Below are 21,206 nucleotides of genomic sequence, written 5' to 3' on the forward strand. Positions count from 1 at the left end.
GAACCACCTACCAGTGCAGGAGTGACCAGCAGGCGGCCCTCATCCTAGCATAGTTGGTGGCTGGCCCGAGAAGTCCCCTGCCCTGCCTGCATCGCCTAAGTGACCCCGTGTCCTTCCATTGCTTTCAATAGCAAACCGGACGCCTACTTTGCCTACTGCACCGGGCCACCCCTGTGCCGCTGAGGGTGTGTTTTGTGGGCTTGTGTGTGTGTCCCCCAGTGTTCTACAAAAAAACCCTGGTCTGCTCCCCGAGGACACAGGTACTTACCTGCTAGCAGACTGGAACGGAGCCCCCCTGTTCTCCATATGCGCCTATGTGTTTTGGGCCCTCCTTTGACCCCTGCACCTGACCGGCCCTGTGCTGCTGGTGCTGTGGCTTTGGGGTTGCCTTGAACCCCCAACGGTGGGCTGCCTATGCCCAGGAGACTGACTGTGTAAGTGCTTTACTTACCTGAGACACGTAACCAACCTTACCTCCCCCCAGAACTGTTGATTTTTGCAGTTTCCACTTTTAAACTAGCTTATTGCCATTTTAACCTAAACTGTGTGTACTACTGTTTTAAATCAAAGTTCTATACTTATCTGTGTGAAGTACCTTGCATTTTATGTACTTACCTCAAATCTTGAATCTTGTGGTTCTTAAATAAATTAAGAAAATATATTTTTCTATATACAAACTATTGGCCTGGAATTAAGTCTTTGAGTGTGTGTTCCTCATTAATTGCCTGTGTGTGTACAACAAATGCTTAAGACTACCCTCTGATAAGCCTACTGCTTGACCACACTACCACAAAGTAGAGCATTAGTATTATCTAATTTTAGCACTATCAACCTCTACGGGGATCCCTTGGACTCTGTGCACACTATCTCTCTCTCTCACTTTGAGATAGTATATACAGAGCCAACTTCCTACAAGTAACAAATCTGTTTTTAACTTGTGTTCTTTGGTTTGTTGTCAGGAAGGGCAAGAGAAGGGGTTTGGGAGATGGTAGCCGTGGACCATTGGCAGAATTGACAACCCCTACCCTTTTCTTTGTTCCACACAAAGAACAGATCTGAAGCTACAAACCTTTCCCATTAATTTCCTTCTCTTTTATTTTTTCTTGTTACTTAGATTGTCCATGTTTCTTCCTTTTTTCCCTGTTACCCAATCGCCCAGTATAGCCTTACAGCCTGCTGCTGAGGGCTATACCAGTTGTTAAAGTCCCTGAACCTGAGTTACAACGAGGATGAAGGTCTTTAAGAACTGGTATAGCCCAAGTCTGAAGGGCTATAAAGCTATTTGAACATTCCACCCACTAAGGGTAGACTGTTGTAAATTAAGAGGTGAGAAACAGAAAAATAAACATTGGAATGTTGGAGCTCAGGCTTATGCCAGCCATTATAAGGCTGGAGCTACTCCATTCTTCAGTGGAGCTCTCAATATTCTAATTGGACTTTATTGTATGGTTTATTTATGTGAATCAGAAAGAGATGTCTAGTTTGCAGATTCCTTACCTTAGAATTACCCCCAGGCATCAGTCTGAACCCGGAGATTTTTCTTGCGCAGTACCCCTGTGCACTGTTAGCTGGCGTTGATCGGCTCAGCGTCCATCGTCGGTGTTGTCCGCGCCCGATATAATGTTGTGGGTCCTATTTAGGCACCAACCCGGCGAGCTACCTCTCATTCATTTTTTGACTAGCCTTTTTTTTTTTTTGTCAGTTTTTTCGAGTTGCGAACTCTTGGTGCGTTGAGGATGTCATCTAGGAAGAGACCAGGTTCAAGCCATGCGGCTCCTGTAATCGGGCGATGTCAGTTACAAATCTGCACCTTTTGTACCTTTGATGTTTGGAGCACAACCACGACCCAAAGTCATGCTCAGAGTGTCGGTCATGCATCCAAAAGCTTTGAGGGAGCAGTCCCTGAAGCTGTTGGTGGGCCGATGCTCGACTCTGCCAAGTATAGGCCCTGGTCAAGAGGAAGGTTCTGTGATTGGTCGCAGAGTCCTCCATCGTCATTGTCCCACTCCAAATCCTGGGGACGATCGGGTAAGTTGAGGCACAAGAAGAAGTTGAAGAATGCTAAATGTTCTTCGACTTTACTTTGTCTATCAGCCGACGAGACGTGGAGACCTGAGTGTCGTCGTTCTAGGCCTCCATCTGCAGAGCCTGCATGTGGGCTGACTCTGTGCTTCCCTGAGTTTCCGGGAGACAGAGCAACACCTGCCCAGCTAAAAGAGTTTTGAGGCCATGCACATCATTTTTGGGCAGTCCGAAAACATTGAAGTGCCTTCGGGCCCTGCAGAGTCAGAAGAGACCCTTTGGTTTCCGCACCGGCGGCTCCGGCTCCGAGGGGCACCCATGGACCATAGATCCAGGACGGCGTCTGTCGCACCATCTCAACCTTCCCTTACGCTGGCCCTGATGCTGACTCTCCCGGTGCCACCCATGCCCTTGGGTGGTGCTGTCCCCATCCTTATTGCTGACTCCGACATGAAGCCGGATGGGCGTCGTAAGATGCTGAGTCTGGTGCCGACAGGAACCATGCCTCCTATGTCAGATCCAGATTGAAGAGATATTATCAGTGATGTCACTGACAATGTCATGAGCATTGTAATATGTGAGGTCATAAGAAGTGCTTTGCAAGGGTGTAAGTTATAGTTAGCGCAGGTAACTATAACTCTGAATTTCACTGGTTTTGTACAAGTGAAATGTGAGCCTAACTATAACGTCCCTGTAACCTGTCTTTTTCAGTGAAAAATGAAAAATATATATATGAATTTATTCTTAACCACCGTTTACCACTAACCACCCAAAACCCTTACAACCTTTCTTTTTACCTAGCTCTAAACCCTAAGTTTACCCTTATCACTACTCACCGCTGAACCCTAAATTTAACCCTTAACATGTTTATCATTACCCACCCAGGGAGCCCATCCCCCAGGGCCCAGCCATCTTTCCTGGGTGCCCTCCAGGGCACCCAGTGTGCAGTGGGACTGCAGTGAGAGCCTCTAGTCCCCTGCAGTCCAAGCCGGCTCCCCACCTCCTACGGGAGCCGACATTGCTTTCATAGACAGGGAGCTGCTAAACTTGCAGCTCCCTGTCTGTGAGAGCAATAGTTTCCTCTGTTATCGTGTCTGCAGGCAGGAAAACAGAGGAAACCTTCACTCCCAGCAAGCGAAAGCTGTTTGACAGCTCTGGCTTGCTAGGAGTGGACTTGTGGTTGCTCTGACTTGGCTGGTGTTCAGAGAAGACAGCTATGTCCTGGGGGTGGACACCTGGGACATAGCAGGAGCAGGCCTTGGTGGGGGTGGGGGGTGGGGGGGAAGGGGTGTAGCTTTCCCCAGAGCCATTCTTGTCTCAAGGGGGGAGGGGGGCAGTCCCCCCTCATCCCTTAAACTGCCCCTGGGAGGTGGTGGTCCCCGGGCCGGTGGTCCGTGATGGACCTCCTTCATTATGTTATTACAGCCCCTGGGAGGTGGCTATCCCTGGGGCTGCCGGGGGAGGGGTGGGTGGGGAGTATGTGTGGGTTGGGGGGGGCACAGTCCCCCCTGCATAGTTGACTCATTCAGCCCCGTGGAGGTGGCGGTCACCTGTGGCTGCTTTGCGTGGCCCTCCCCCTAATGTTAATGAATTGCCTAGGTATTAAATATATGTATATAAATCTAATGTGAAGCAACATTATTTTATATCAACCATAAGAAAAGTGAGGTTTTTGTACATCTCAGATCCTGAACTGAATTACTTCAATGTTGTCTCAAATTAATTGATTAAGGAAAATGATAAATGCTGAGTTAAACATACTAGGAGTCTTAACAGGAAGGAAGAACTAGTGGTTTACATTTGGTAATTGGAAGATACATAACAGTGGTGATTTTTAAAGCAGATATAGTAAGCATTTTATCCCACCCACTAGTAATTTACTGCGCACAATTAGGTGAAGTAATTCACCCAAATTAAATTGTTATATACAATGGCAAATGTGATGTAAGTGGACATGGCTGATATACTGTAGTAGGATTTTATCATAGTCATAACTCGCGCTCCGGGGTTTGATTATGTAAAGTTTTGGGCACAGATAAAGCATCTGACTCACATCATCAGCTTGCCAGGTGTATGTGAGGCTCTTGTGTACAAAATATATTTGTCCACTCATAATGTTTAGCACACACAAACTTTTCTAAAATAATTTACCCACTGTGGTTTTGTGCGTAAACTGAGTCACACAATTAACCTTTTGTGATGTAAGTGAATATGGCTCAGGTACTGTAGCATCATTTTTACAAGCCAACCAAAAATGTCACCCAATGGAGCCTGATTGCAAAATTAGGTTACATATGAGTTGACATACATATATCACTGGCTTGCCATGCATATGGTTTGGAAAATTATTTAAAAATGCCTTATAAAAGTTATTTTGAATGACATATATATTTCCCTCCTCTGAGTTTCTGATTAGTGTTTTTAAAGGCTTTAGTCTTATGGATTTATTATCTCTGTGGAGTGTAATGAGTTATTTTGCACTTTGATTGTTATGCACATGACACTTGAGTACCAGGAGTTTAACACAGGCTACTAGGTACTGACATCTGTCTTTTAAGCCTATGAAATTCTTGAAAAACTGTTAAAATTATAAAATGCAATGGAAGAGTCTTAAATTTCATATCCAAGATTCATACATTGCAATTTAAGGTCTATGATTGTTTTGGGCATGTGTATGAGATGTTAGAGTAGCTTCTGTTTTTATCACAGGTTTGTTTCTATGCATAGTGGAACCACATTTTCCCTTGTGAAAAGCTTTACTCTGAAGGTGAAACATGATGACCTTTTCACAATAAAGCAGGGGGGGAGCTTCTTTCCAGAATACTTGATATAATATTTCCATGTTGCTGAAATTATATAAGGTGAAAGTCTACACCCATCATGAAGCACTACCACTCTGGACGTGATAATGTGTCACAGGCTAACTGAAGATAAATTAAATTAAGTGTAAAGGAAGACAGGAGAGGCTAAGGTTGGAAATTCTATTTTAGGTCTCTGCAACAGACGTTTTAGCTTTCCTTAGCTAGACCCATTGTTTCCACGTAGAAAATACCTGGAGTGGGCTTCTTTGGGCCAACCACAGGGTCATGACTTGGTGGCTTTTCCAATGACTTCATTTGTCTGCTCCAGATTTGATTACTAACTTCCCTTTTCTTGTGTTTATCCCGCCTAGAGCATTTCGGTCTCAGTGTTCTCAGTGGATACGTTGCAATGGCAGCTCAACCTCAGATATGGGTCTAGGTTGTAGTTGAAGGTTTCTCAGTTAGGTAGTATGAGGTGCTCAAGCTCAGAATTCATCAGCCACCCAGTAGCACTATAACTGATGTCCTGTCTTGTGTTTTGTTTACTAAAAAAGGTGCTTTAATACACCCAAGTAAAACAGAATCCCACATGGGTAATATTAGTAAGTACCATAAAAAGCATTGGCTTTTGGCTACTGCACCCTGGGATGCACACTACCCTATCCTTTCCCTTTATCCAGGTGTTCCTCCCCTTCTAAATCTAGACAGGCCTCCTAAGGTTAGAGTTTTTGTGCAGCATTAATCAAGGCTGAGGTGCAGATTACACCAGTGCATTAACAATTTCTCAGTTCAATACAATCACCTTGGTACAAGCTCTCGACAATGCAGGTTTCTGTGTTCTCTCTGCGACTGCTGCAGGAACTAGAAATGTATCTCAGCTCTCTCCCACTTCTGGTAACAGATGCATTGGTTACAGGAGCAGCACTTGACCCGGGTGTACTGCAGCAGGGTTTGGTGGCTAGCACCACTGCCTGAAGTCCTCCTGCAAACACAGGTACCAGGCTTTGGTGGGGACTATAGCAAGTCCTGGAAAAGCTTCTGAGTCTCAAGGCAAAGTGTAGCAGGTGGCCGCCAAATGCACATGATTTGCATGGACACATTGGCAGCTTTGGCGTTCACTTCTAGAATGTGATGGCTGTGACCGCCACAGGCACAGTTCTTGGCCCTGGTGGCAAAGTTTGCCATGGACTCACATCTTGGTCACAGTAGCTAAGTCCACCTCTGGCACAGTTCTTAGGTATGGTGGCGAGGTTGACCACAGTCACTCTTTTTGCACAGCCACCAATCCATGATTCCTAATTTAAACTGTAACTTGAAACTGTAATTCTGAAGAGATTGAGCCCACCACTTTTTAATGCTCATAGATTGCATTCTCCTGTCGCCCGTCTCCTGGTAGACCCTCTCAGCACTGGCGTATTGCTGCTTCTGACACTCCCTGGACAGTCACACTATAAGCAGGTTTGGCAGACTCCTTCTATCTCTCAGCACGTAGACTGGTTTCTAAGCACTTCAAGCCTAAGGAACTACTTCTTCCAGCAAGGCAAAACTTCAGGTGATGTTCCCTCAACTCTGAGGCAAACACCAGCTCTAGTTGCCCAGAAGCCCTCTGAGTATTCTGCAGAGCACTGTCTTCTTTGACAAAGAGAATTCGTAACTGGAACCAGTGGATCACTGGTTCCCACTTTAACACAAAGTAGACAGGATATACAAGTTCTGGGTCAGAGCTTTCAGAACCTATTTGGGGCTGTTACCCTTTCAGGAGTCCATTCTAGGCTGTCCTCCAGATGCAGCCTTTGTGCAGAATGATGCTTTTCACAGCAGAGTAGTCTCTGATCTGGAGTACCCACAACAGAGGCACAAAGAGTTATGAACTTTCTGCACCTGGCTATCAGCCACCTCACTGAAAAGTGGTAAGGGGAAAGACATAAGGCTACCAGCACCTGAAGGGTCCTTCTCACTTTGAACAACAGAGAATACAGTCCCACTCTTTACCCCTGCTATCTACCAAATGGTAGTGCTACAAGAAGACTAATCAGATGCTCTTTTCAGGAAAAGGCCTACTTGAATATGTAAAGAAGCGTTGTCTCCTCTGCCCCCACTTCACTGTCTAGGTCTACACCTCCTAGCTTCAGGAGTGTTAGTAATGTCTAGGAAAAAAACTTACCTCTATCTTGTGCACAGGAGCAGAACATGATCTTCCAGAATGAAATTGCAGACCTCCATTATGCTGCCTCACTCATACACACAATGCATGTATTACAATGAATCAATGAATGCAGCTAAATAATTAAGAAAACAAGTTATTGAGCACCAGCAGGGTTTGCTCCTCGGGTTACAGAGCCTCACAAAGGAAGTGCAGCATGGCTTCAGACAGACATGTTCTATCACTGTGTTTGATTCTCAGTTTCTGTTGAAACATTCCATAACTGAAAAGAACACTTTAGGATAGATACTTATAACAGCCAGTTCCTCACCTTGCGAATGGCAGTTACACTCGGATGTGCCAAAGGCATTTTTTTAATAATGGGGAGAACACTGGCTCTATCTATTTGCTACTACAGAAAATGCTGTGCCCAAGCTTTTGCGTGTTGGTGCTTCCAAGGAGTTCTCCATCAGAGATGCACTCTGCTGGGATTGAGGCTTGGGGCTCCTGTAAGCCTTTCCGTCCTATCTCTCCAGCCATGAGTATTGAAAAGATCAAGAAGACCAGGCCGGGTCATCCTTGTGGCTCCGGATAAGGTGAAGAGAGTGTGGTACCCACAATCTCTGGCCATGAGCTTATGCTCTCTGATATGGCTGTCACTTCAGGAGGGGACCTCCTGTCGCAACAATAGAGCTGGGTCTATGTCATTTCCCAGATTAGAAAGGAAATAATGTAAGTATGTTAAGATGGCACAGATATAGTGGCCCCAACATCACACCTTTAAAATAAACTTTGTGCACCGGTAGGCAGAGATCGAACAATTAGCACAAACGCTCACTGGGCCGAACCTTTGAGCACCTCTGTATCGACCCTGACATTGGTCCAAAATCTTGGTTTATGAGTCATAAACATCCAAAAGCCTACCCTAGCAGATGAACACCATGCCCTTTCTTTCTCCTTCTTATGTCCTGTGGCATATTTGAACATGAACACTAGTAGCTTTGTATCTGTTTCTGATGTCACTGCTACGTTATTCTTGAGATAAGGGCAAGGTTATTCTGCTCTCTTTGTTTCTGGTCTTATTCTGTAAATGTTTCCTCCATTACCTAATAAACCCTTCATGGTGTGCTTAAAGCTGCAGGTGAGCGTTAAACCACATTTGTCCAGTTTCACCTCTTTGTGATCTGATTTCTGCTCCTGGTCCATAGAAGCCCTAAAATTTTATCTTGCGCCAGCTGCATATTAAAGAAAATACTTGCATTTGAAAGATCCTGATCTCAGTCAATTTGGATTACTGTTACAACTGATTAGGACGTACAGAGAAGACGTACTCTACACATTTGGAAGGAGGTGTTGCAGGGGGTCCCAATTGCGGATGCGTACAAGACGAGAGATACGCCAGAGAGGAGATGTTACGGGCCGCGAGGCAACCCCCGGCGAGGTGCTGCACAGTGGTTCACCAAGGTGCTGAGGAAGACGGGGGAGGAGCTGGGGGAATGGGGAGACAAAGGGCAAAAGCAAGGAGCACAGTGAAGAGCTCGCCGCTGCCGCCATACCCTGTACCGTTGTGGTTCAGGCAAGTAAGCTAGCTTTTGTTTCTCCTCTCTACAGTGTGAGGAGCGCTTCTGAGGGACACAGAACCATCCACGTCGTGCCCCCACCCCAAGCCACTCCCTCTCCACCCCACCCTAGGAGCCACAGAAGGTTCTGGAGCCTCGTGGGGCAAGCAGGCAAGTCTGAAAAGTTCAGGTGAGGCTGGAAATTATTCCCTTTGTGGCCTCTACCCCTTGGGACATTTAATCACTGCTAATGATGCTAATAACTTTAATCTTAATTTTGAAGTATTGGATAATCATATTTAAAGACTAAACTCTATGGGGGTGGCTGTAGGAGCTCTCCAGGAGTAAAGTTAGCTGACCTGCGGAGGTGGGACATTTCTAGAGTTGTGTGTGGCTTGCTGACTAGCTGATATTCTCACTCCCAGTCGCTGCCTAGTTGTTGCACACTTTGTGCTTTGCCCGTTGTCTATTTGAGGGCTAAGTTGTTGAGCTCTTGTGCATATTTTGCAGACCATACCTTTAAGTCAGACCTTAAAGTGCTCATTCAGTGTTGTAGTGTGATCCAGTATCATACCTTACTGTTATGCCTCTGAACTTGGCCTGGACGCCCTAGTCCTAGGTGGCCTAGCAGGACAGCTCGGAGGTTAAGTTCAGGCAGATTAATTCCTACAAGAGCATGTAAAAAAAAAGAAATCAAATCCACTTAGAAATAAGGGGCTTAGCCTGACCCAGTGAAAAAGTCAAAATACCATTTTTTCATTTTTTCAAAAAGAGAAGCAAGTCGGCCCAATCACAATGTCTGATGGAGTGGCTTCTGACTCTTCTACGGTTGCTGACAAAGATGTAAATCATGCCTTGTTTGTTTCATCTGCTGTAAAATCATCAGTTGCAGAAATGGAGAACAGCGCATCTTCTAGTTGTAAGTCTAGGCAAGCTCTTTATAGAGGATTTCACTCTCCCGGATATTGATGTCAATGTGGTAGCCAATGTAAGGAGCTTTCCTGCCTGTGGTGAAGCCAAGTCCCTGGTGGGCGTCACACAGGCTTTCTGTCCAAGGCCTGTGTCCAACTACATAATGGTAACTCCAAATCTAGGCATGTTTTGTATCAAACATGTCAGATTCATAGCTCAATACTGTTGCCAGTATTGGCTGTATGATTCCATGCACTCTGGGGGCTCCTTAGAGGACCCCCAGCATTGCTCCTACCTGTCGTTGGGGTTTTCCGGGCAGCCCTCCCTTTTTCCACCCCTCAGACAGGTTTCTGACCTCCTGGTTCTTGACCACCTCAGGCAGAGGAAGGAAGAAGAAAGATTTCCTGTGGGAGAGAGAGGTAACACCCTCTCACTTGGAAATAGGTGTTACATGGCTTGGGAGGGGTAGCTTCATCAAGCCACTGGTATGCTTTGAAGGGCACATTTGGTGCCATCCCTGCATAAACCGTTTTGCCCCAGTCCAGGGACCCCAGCCCCTGCTGTGGTGCAAAACTGGACAATGGAAAGCGAGTGACCATCCCCTGTCCATCACCATCCAGGGGATGGTGTCCAGAGCTTCTCCAGGTGACCACTTGATTCTGCCACCTTGAATTTAAGGTGGGCAGAGGCCCCTGGGAGCATCAGAGTGGCCAGGTCAGGCAGGTGTCGTCACAGCCCCCTCCTGATAGGTGGTCATCCTGCTAAGTGACCAATCCCCTTCCTGGGCTATTTAGGGTCTCCCTCTTGGGTGGGTCTTCAGATTCGACTTGTAAGATTCCAGCAGGACTCCTCTGCATCGTTTACTTCATCTTCTGCCCACCGGGAGTGCAACTGGACCCTTCAAGAACCGACAGTCTGCAGCTCCAGCGACAACTCCTTTTTGCAACATTGTTTCTCTGGATCCTTCCAGCAACTGCAACATTTCCATGGCTGTGCATCCTCTGAGGGGACGAGTCTTCAGCCTGCACAAGCAGTAAGAAGGAATCTCCCTTGGAGTGAAGGAGTCATTCCCCGTGCATCTGCAGGCACCAACTGCAACAACGACGACTGGCTGCGTGGATCCTCTCTCCTCTGGAACTGCGTGGATCCTGCATCACAGGTTGTGGTCTGGAGTGGTTCCCTTGGTCCTCTCTACCATCTGTCCAACTTGGGAGACGGTAAGCCCTTGCCTCTCCTCCCAGGACAGTACCCTTGTGCAGTGTGATTCTTGCAGCTACCAAGGCTTGTTTGTTCTTCCTCCAAGGGATCTTCAGGCTCCATGTAGCCCCGCTCCCCCAGCACTCTCTCCTGCAAAGCACAGTCTCTTGCCTGCTGCTCCAGTGACTTGGGACTCCCCTTCCGGTGTGCTGACTGGGCCTCACTGCAACTCCTGTGGGTCGCCTGTGGGGCTGCCTCCTCTTCTTGTGACTCTCCCAGCTGGGTCCTTGCTTGTCCTCTTCAGCCTTGCAAAACCTTCTTCTCTGACTCTTGCATTTTCCTAGGCTTGTTGGTGGTTTTCCAGCACCAGAGACTGACTGCATCATGACCGCCGACGTGGGACATCACTTGCATCACTTCTGGAACTCCTCCTCTGCTCCTGTGATGCACTGCTGACTTTCTTCATCCACCGTTGACCTGGTCCTGCAACCACAGAAGGGTGGCTAGTGGCTCCTGCCACAGCCGGGCACTCCAACTTGAACTGGAATTGGTCCCCTTCCTTTGCAGGACCTCTTCTGTCAGGATTTACCTTTGCTTTCTTCCACTCTTGTCTGGGTCTTGCACAGTCCTCTTCCAAAGTCCTCCTGTTGGTTTAGGGAACACCAGGTACTTACCTCTTCTCTCCTGGTTGCTAGGGGCACCCTGGTACTTACCTTTAGGGGTTTCTAGTTCCTCAAGAACCTCTCTACTGATTCCACTTTCTTGGGTGTGGGGCTGCCTTTCACATTCCACTTTTTTAGGGCCCTCTCTATTTACTATTGCTTTTACCAGTGCCTATTGCTTTCTTTGCACTTTCTTGATTGCTATTGTGTATATAAAAGTGTGTTAACTTACCTCCAGTTGGAGTATTGCCTATACAGTATTTGTGTTTGTGTTACCATAATAAAATACCTTTATTTTTGTAAAATGTGTGGTTCTTTCAAGTGTGTAATTGCTGTGTGACTATAGTGGTATTGAATAAGCTTTGTATGTCTCCTAGATAAGTCTCATCCACAGCTACCTCTAGAGAGCCCTGGCTTCCTAGACAGTGCCTACACTTCACTAATAGGGGGATACCTGGACCTGGTATAGGGTGATAACACCATAGGTGCTCACCTCTCACCAGGCCAGCTTCCTACAATTAGGGGTTCTTGGATAGATCTGAAGTGCAAATCTTAAAAGGCTTAGTTTCCTGTGACACACTGGCATCCTTCTGCCTTAAGGTTAGAGTTTGGGATTAAGAGTCCTTTTGTACAAGGCCTAGTAGGGGTGAGTCAGTTGGCTCTCTCCCTGTTTCACAGCGATGCATCTTCATTGGGTCACCTTATATACAAAGAGGTTTTTGATACACTAAGAGAAATCACAGCTTTTTTTTAGAAATTTTAAATATGTCTGGTATTAGATCTAAATACAATTCTTACTTTATCGCCTCTGCGATTGAAAATCTCTTTAAAGTATGTTTTCTTGCATAAAAGCCACCAACTGGACTTCAAGCTCTGTAATTAAAAGAGGAGATTCAATGTTTTGACTAATATTGCTATGCTAAAAAAAAATGCAAACCTATCTCGCTTGGAACTTACTCCATGGGGTGAGGCTTATTTGCCCTTTGAGACTGGACATACTTCCATTAAAGGGTCTAACCTATAAACAGTATGACGCTATAAATGTTTGTGATTTGTGTCAAACTTATATTCAAGATCTAAAACATGTTTTATTTGTCTGTTCTTCTTTGCTGCTATTGCGAAAAAAGTCGTTGAAACCCCTTCTCATGAAATTTATCGTACTATCATCAGGAGAAGCTCTTCAATTATTGTATAATCCTCCCAACGAAATGTTTTGTTTATAGATTGTTACATTTTTTAAAGCATTTTTGAATTTATATTGATCATTTCTAAAGCCTATGGCAGTTCTTATAATGTACTTTATTTGTAATATTTTCTCATTTTTAATGGTTATTAGCCTTTTATGCGCTTGTTGTTTTTTGATATGCTGTCTTGTCTTAATGTGGACCTCCTAGGCATTCCAAATCATAAATAATAAACTTTGAACTTAAGGAATCTGATATCTCTGATCAAAAATTGTATTTGAATGTTGACAAATAGATTTCCTTGAGAGATAACTTCTAGATTAGGGTGTGATGAGCCATGCATTAAGATCGGGGTGCTCTTGTTGATATTGCTAAAAAATATAGTTGGTAGCAAGGCCTACCCAAAGCAAGAGGTTGCTTGAGTACGAGCCTACATTTTCCGTATCCATTATTGGATCTTTCATAGATGCACATGCTTGAATCATTCCCCGTCGTCGAAGTGGGAGACCCACTGTGCCATAACAAAGCAGTATGCATCATTACCATAGGCCTCAATGGCAATTAATAGTTATTTTAGTAACATATCTATGTCCTTTTTTTTTTAAAAGTACCAAACTTTGACTATGACCAATCAGGTGACAACACCCTCTAGAACACTCCCATGAGAGTCTGTTTCCCTCAGATTTTCTACTGCACGTCGTGTGAAGGGAGTTTCCCTGAGCTCTTAGATTTTCACTTCTTATAGCTACAATTTCAATCAAAAATGTCTGATACCTCTAAAAAGGAGTAATAATATCCTGCAGGACCTGCAGCAGAAAACGCCTGCCTATGGAAGACCCACATGAATAATAACTGTACTGCCTGTATCCCAGTAACCAGTTGAAGGACTGCAAAATATGTAGAACTTTTTCTACAAAGACATTAAGGGACAGAGAAGGCAGGCTACTTCTGTGGCTACAGAAGTTGAAAAGCTAAAAGATGACTACATCTGAAGAGGACAGCAACACTTCAAAGAAGTCAGGAAAAAGGGTGAGAGCCTCTGAGAGAACTTCTGAGGGAAGTAGAAAGTCCTTTAAATCCCATCATAAAGAACCTCTGAGAAAGGAGAAGGCCTCTTCTCAGCCCACTACACCACCCCAAAAATATGGAGAACCTTTTATGTCGAAAACAGATAAAACACCATTGTCTTCATCACAGTCGATAGCACTTTCGTCAACTACAGTTGTGACTGTTTCATCCACGAGACCATCGTCGGGAGGAACAATGATCGACGGACCAATACCATCTATGAGGATTTCATCATCATCAGCGCTACCACTGACAACAGCTCCATTGCTGTCATTACCGTTGATGACACCACCATCAGCACCATTGACAACAGCATTACCGCCGACAACGCCGTTGATGATAACACCAAAGAAGGCACCGTCAACGGCAAAACCAATGTCAACCAAATTACATGATACACCATTGATGACATAGTTGGCGACATTGTCGACAATGATAATAAAAGTGGCAAAAAAGACAATTAGACCGGCGATCACTTCACCAAGTAAAGTCTCTCCTTTTTCCCTTTCACATCTACTAGATTTAGAGGAATCTTATGAATAAGGACCATTTGGAACGGCACATAGCCCATCGGAACTCTTGGTTAAATGTCAGGCTGATGACATTTATTAGCACGATGAGCAATACTACAATCAGTATTATGCCCCTCAAAAAAGAAGTTATGAACAACATCGTTACTAGCAAAGACGGGAGGAACCACAATTACCTATCTCCTTGATACAAGACTTGCAGGGTGTGTTACAAAATTATAGGAGAAGATTCCCTGCGATAGCATCAGAACAAGTGCCACCACTTCAGCCTAGTGCATCTTCAACACCTTAGTGTATTCCTTCTCTGTAACTCCAAGAGTAACTCCATGTCTACCGATCACAGCACCACCTAGATAGGACCCTTCTTCATTCGACTATGAAAGAGAAGAGGGAGAAATCCAGGAGAATCTTCTTCCACAATATGGATGGGATGAATACTTCATTCCCACACCATCAACCCCACGTCCGCATCCATCAGATTCTTCACCAGAGGACAGAGGGGGTGTTTCACAACTTGATGGACAGAGCAGCCACCAGATTTCACCTACCAACATGTATCAAACTAGCTGATTGTTCCCTGTATGATTTCAAGGAACAGGCAAGGATATCAGTGACAGCTATCCCCATAACTGATTACCTCTGGGAGGAGGGGATAATAATTATGAAGAACCTGGCTGCAGCGGAGGCAGTGCCACCAAGGGTAGACAAAAAGTATAAGGCCCCTGAGGATTCCCCTGCATGCCTACCTGGTCATCCCAAACCTGACTCAGTTATTTCACAGGCGGCACAAAGACACTCCAAGAATCCTTTGGCTCCCATCTCCACACAACCAGACAGTGAAGGTAGAGGTCTGGACAATGTTGGCAAAAGATTTTTCCTTATGTCTGACACTGTAGTCCAGGCGGCAAGTGCCCTGGCTATCCTGGACCGCTATGATAGGCAGATGTGGTCGGACATTGGCAATCTAATAGACCTTGTCCTGGAAGATAAAAAGTAAGAAGCGATCAAGATATTACAGGAAGGAGAGCACACCTCTTCTGAGGTAATAAACTACGCACTAGATATCGCCTTAACAGGCTTTTGATAGCTAGCTGGAGCAGCAGTCCTTAGGCACCAATGATGGCTGAAATCAACATCTTTCAGACTGGAGGTACAGTCTAAAGTTCTAGGTATGGCTTACGATGGAGAGACACTATTTGGTAAGCACATTTACAATGAGCTGTTAGCAATTAAAACAAATATTGATACTGTGAGATCCCTCTGCACCCTCCGATATAAAAAATCTCCCTTTTGGGCAGTTTGTGGAAGGGGTTTCTCATCATACAGAGGTTCATACCAGCGCCAGCAGTATCAGCCCTTCCAAACACAGTACAGGGCAAGTTACAGCAGCATTACCATCAGCCACCACAAGCGACCTACACCAAACAAGGCCCCCGACAAAAACAAACTTCTCAGGCTAGAGAAACAGGTCGAAACAGTGACCTACACTGGGTACTGGCTACAGACACCTCTCTTCATCCGGTGGGTGCGTAGATTTCCAAACATTTGCGCCAAATGGAAATTAATAACATCAGACAAATAGGTGTTAGACCTCATACAGTATGGTCACACTTTGGAATTTATTCAAACACCCCAAACTATCCCTCAAGGGGAAACCACCTCCCTCATCTTCACTTACTAAAAAGGAAGTCCTCACCATGCTTGTAAAAAGAGCAATCAAGAGAGTTCTGTTTTCCCAAAGAGGCATAGGCTTCTATTCCAGATTCTTCCTGATAAGACAGAAAACAGGGGAATGGAGACCCATCGTGGACTCAAGAAAACTGAACAAATTCTTACGCAAACAATTCTTTTTGGATGGTCACTCTCCAATATCCTTAACTCCTTAACAGCGGAGATTTTATGACAACCCTTGATGTGGAAGGTGCATATTTCCACATCCCCATTTATCCCAAGCACAGAAAATATATTTGCTTCACCGTAGCCTTTACCCGCTACCAATTCAAAATCCTCCCATCCGGTCTGAAATTGGCACCTTGCATATTTACCAAGTGCCTGGCACCAGTAGCAGCCACTCTCAGGAACCAAGGTCATCAAGTGTTTCTTTACTTGGACGACTAGGTATTCAAGGCTCCAATAGTGTAACAGGCATACAGAACAACACAGGCCTGCCTAGACCTGTTTCTCAAGTTAGGTCTCACGATCAATTTGCAAAAATCATTTACCATCCCAAAGCAAAATAGAATGTTTCTTGGAGCTCTTATGTACACAATACGCCACAAGATGTATCTATCCCAAGACAGACAGCACAAATTAAGAGTTCTGGCAGTCAAGCTTACTACAACAAGGTCCGCTTCAGTATGTCTGTAAAAGTCCTTGCTAGGCATGATGTCTTCTGCAATCAGTTGACTGAAGATTAGACTACTTCAGGAACAATTACAGAAGCAATGGATCCGGACGGAGGGTTCGTTCAACGACATTGCTCTTGCAATATTATGTTTAGCCACTCCGGCTGCCAGCCTCAGCCATATTTCTATATATCTGGGCCAGGTGTGTTCCCCTGAAACTCACAGGATTAACAATTTAGGATCTAACGGAATTCCAAGTGCAGTGATGTGAGACATTACTCTGACTACTCCTGGCCAATATTCTCTTATTTGGGGAAATTTCCATTATATATGCATAAATCTGCCATCTTCGCCACAGTTCCTCAGACAGCGCAGATTCTCTGCCCTGCCAATCTTAAGTAGCAGAGTATGCGGGTAGTATACTCTATGTAGGATTTTTAGTTGTACCAGCCTGAATCTGGCCTTGATGGCTATATCCTTGGTGCTGCCATTGGCCTCCCCCCACTTCTCCTCCTCTAATGGTCCCAGGTCAGCCTCCCATTTCTCCTTCAAGTTACGCAGTGGGTCAAGGGAGTGGTAATTAGTTTTTTTATAAATTACAGAAGTACCCTACCTAGGAATTGGCTCCAGTAGGACTCGATCTTCCAGCGGGGAAGCGTCTGGCAGGTTATCCCCATCCCTAATGTGTCTATTCAACACGTGTCCAAGCTGTATGTACCAAAAGTGTTCACTGGGTGCCAATGCGTACTCCTCCCTAAGTGTCTTGAGACTAACGAATGCCTGTCCCCTCCACACGTCGCCCAAGCGTTCTATGCCCAACGTCTCCCATCTTTGGAATCCTAATAAGCCTTGCACCTCTGATAGCTCGTCACTGTGCCATCGCGGGGTAAGGTCAGTGAGCTTCCCCTTCCATCCCAAGTGTTTAGTTGCCTCTTTCTAGGCCAGTGTCACTGCCCTTGTGTGGTGCATCAGGGCCCGCTCCTGTCATGTCATGTAGCGGGGCTTTGGGGCCCCACCCTTCCCATCGGATGTCTTTCCAACCTGTATGCCAAGTCCTGTTGGTCCCCAAACATCCAGTCGTTGAGCACAAGAAGGTCCAATACCCAATAGTATTTCTGAATGTCTGGTACTTCCAATCCCCCTTCATATAGTCCCGTCTGTAATTTGGTCAGAGCAATCCTCAGCGTCCCCTGCCCCCACAGCAGTCTTCGCACCTCCGAAGCAATCGTGCCAAATACCTCATGTGGAATGCTATATTGAGTGTTTTGCAGGAGATAGAGAGGGCGCGGCAGGCTCATCATCTTATAGAGAGCAGCCTTACCATCAAGGTCAGAGGGAGGTCATGCCAATGTGTCACATCCCCCTTAAGTTTTTCCAGTTGGATGGTTTCATTTTTCTTCAGAAAATCCCCAGGATCTCTGGTTACATATATTCCTAGGTAGCAAAAGCCCTCCATCACCACTGGGGCCCCGCAATCCCTTGGGAGGCTGGGCTTCCCCCTGATAGGGGATACACCACTGATGTGGACCAATTTATCCTATATCCAGAGTGGTCGACAAATATTTAAAAAAATTGCATGAGCCTGCCTATCATCAAAGAGGTCTGTGAGACATAAAGAAGAATATCATCCGCGTATAAGGATATACATTCCTCCCAGCCTCCCGAAGCTTGGACTCCCTTCACCAAGTGATCCTGGCGGATCCATGCTGCCAGTGGCTCCAGCGCTAGAGCAAAGAGTAGGGGAGACAGTGGACAACCCTGCCTGGTGCCCCTCCCCAACTCGGATTCTCATGACACCACTCAGTTGGCCCTCACACATGCCATGGGTGAGGCGTATAGCAGCCTGGTCCACGTACAAAACTGCGGCCAAAACCCCAGTCGCTCGAGGGCTGCAAACATATAGTTCCACTCCAGGGACTCAAACAACATTTTGGCATCCAGCGCCATCAGGGCCGACTGGTCTGCCCTCCTTGTGGATCATCGTAATCGTCTCTGCTCTTTGGTCTGCTGGTAGGCAGCCCTTGTGCCTGGCTTCCTTAAACAGCTCCAGTAATGAACTGGCACTTACAGTGGCCACTCCCTTACACAATTTGACTGGGATCCCATTCGGGCGCACAGCCTTCCCTGCCTGTAAGTCTTGCAGTGCCAGGGTCACCTCTTCCTCTGTCATCTCGGCTTCCAGTGTGTCTCTATCGCTTTCTTCAGTTCTTGTAGTTGGATATCCCTGAGGAAATCCTTGCAATCCTCTGCGGACATATCTGTCCTAGAGGTATACAAGTTCTCATCTGAGAAGGTCTCTGCTATGGCTGCCCCAGTCATTTGTGTGACCTGCTCTGAGTTTTCTACCCTTAGTATCTATGTCGTTCTCTATCCCTCCGCTCAAGCCGTGTTAGTTGCTTACCTGCCTTTGTCGCCCACGTCGTATAGCCTGTACTGAACCAATATGGCATATTGCCTGACTTGATTCTCTGCCAGCTAACACTCTCCTAACAGGCTCAGGATCTGTGGAATTGGCTCACTATTCACAACATATTCTTGAGAGCCAAACATGTGTCCGGAATCAGCAACACTTCGGCGGATACACTCAGCAGGACAACAGATTGTTGTCACGAGTGGGAGTTGAATCAGACACAACTAAACAGGATAGTCTCACACTGGGGCACACCGGCATTGAATCTTTTGTGACAGACAAGAACACCAAATGCCAGTTATATGCCAGTCGGTACCCGCTTCCAGGGTTTTTGGGGGGATGCCCTTTTAATAATATGGCCAGGGATTTATGCTTATGCCCCTCCCCCCACACTCATACCAAAAGTTCTCAGGAAAATGAGGAGAGAACATTGTCGTCTGATCCTAATTGCTCTCAGGTGGCCCAGGCACTACTGGTTTACAGAACTCCTCCTGATGTCAGAATGCAAACCTATTCACCTCCCATCACTTCCAACATTACTAACCAGGATCAAGGGCCACATTCTTCACCCAGATCCACCATCTCTACATTTGTGTGCATGTCTCCTGAATTCAGTGCATTCCAAGACCTAAATATTCCTCAGAACTGTAGAGATATATTACCCTAAACAAGAGCTGAATCCACCAACAAAACATACACATTAAAATGGAGGATATTCCACTTGTGGGGTCAACAATCTAACCTGCACCCCTTATAAGCATCACCTGAACAGATTCTGCCATATCTCCTATCACTAGCTAAATCAGCAGTATCAACATTTTGAAAGTCATCTCCTTCACTTTGCTCTGAAAGAATAATGAAACAATTTATGAAAGGATTATTCAGAGCTTTCCCTCCTGTTAGAACTCTGCCTCCTGAATGGCGTCTCAACATAGTCCTCTGGCAACTAATGAAACCACCATTTGAACCTATTCGCAAAACAGTTTTCAACTTTATTACTTGGAAAGTAGCATTATTGCTGGCTCTCACGTCTGCTAGAAGAGTCAGCGAAATACAAGCTTTCACTGTATAGGAACCATTCTTTAATTCACAACGACTGCGTTCTCCTAAGAACGAATCCTCGATTTATTCCCAAAGTACCAACTCAATTCCATCTGAATAAACCCATCATTCTTCGCACCTTTTTCTCGAACCCTGCAACCCCGGCAGAACAATTGCTTCATACTCTAGATGTGAAAATGTGCCATAAATTTTATTTGCATCGTACTAAGCTCATAAGCTAATCTGATCAATTTTTTGTATTATATAGCCAAACACATCAAGGCTCTGCAGTTTGTAAGGTCACAGTCGCAAGATGGATTTCCACTGCCATTCAAAAGCGGGTAAACCGTTTACAACTAAAAGCAGAGTGAAATCACCTCAGCTGCTCTGTAATCAGGTGTGCCACTGGAAAACATTAGCCGGGCTGCAATATGGAAGAGCACTCAAACATTTACACAGCACTACTGCCTGCAAAAGGCGCACCATGAAGATGCAGCTGTAGGACAGGCGGTGTGACGGCATTTGTTCCATTAAGATGAGCTTCTGTATATGGGAGTTTTTGGTATGTTACTAGATAACTTTTTTATTTGTCATAGGCCTTTATTTCTATATCTGTCATTCTCTGTTATGATTGGACAATGTAGCTATATTGCATTGTTTTGTATTACCCGCCATCTTCCAAAATATAATTATAATAACTGTTTGCTATTCTGGTTGAATCATGTACCTCTATGAAAGATCCAATGCTGGATAAGAAAATTAGTTACTTAACTGTAAATGCAGTTATCCAGTATTGGTATCTTTCATTTGGTCTCATTTTCTTATGGCACGGTGCAGTGTCAGGTACTCTAGTTGATGCTGTGTCTCAGATCCCAAACTGACTAAAATCCGTCTCACACTGAAAAGAAGCACCTGCTTCAGCTGAGGAGTGAACCACACACAGTTAGAATGTAACACCTCCCCAAATAAACCAAAAGTTCCCACTACAATTGAAAGGGTACTTAACTTACTGACAAGCAGCAAATGAAAGAGGAGTTGAAGCTGTTTGTCAGTTGCTGTTATGGAAAGCAAGGATGCTATTTGGTGGACAGCTGGATAGCTCTTCTATGTTTATTGTGTTCAAATACCCACTACAGATTAATGAAAGTTGTTGTGTAGATGTAGTGCTGAAATTTCTTGCTGTTGACAAATAGTAAAGGGATGTTTTTAGCACAATATAAGCCTCCGTATCGGGCAATAGAATTCAGAGATCAGAGTCCTTTTTTCAGAGTTCCTCGTTTTGTCAGCAAATTAAAAAAATCATTTAAGCAGGCTGTTTGAGTGTCTGACGTA

At 45.3% G+C, this 21,206-nt stretch overlaps 1 protein-coding gene across 3 annotated transcripts in view; it reads left to right on the forward strand.

Moving 5' to 3' along the window:
* The window catches only part of SHPRH (SNF2 histone linker PHD RING helicase), a 746,219-nt gene that overhangs the window by 570,713 nt on the left and 154,300 nt on the right, over positions 1 to 21,206 (forward strand). The window lies entirely within an intron of this gene.

The sequence above is a fragment of the Pleurodeles waltl genome, chromosome 5, assembly GCF_031143425.1.
Source record: "Pleurodeles waltl isolate 20211129_DDA chromosome 5, aPleWal1.hap1.20221129, whole genome shotgun sequence".
NCBI classification, from domain to species: domain Eukaryota; kingdom Metazoa; phylum Chordata; class Amphibia; order Caudata; family Salamandridae; genus Pleurodeles; species Pleurodeles waltl.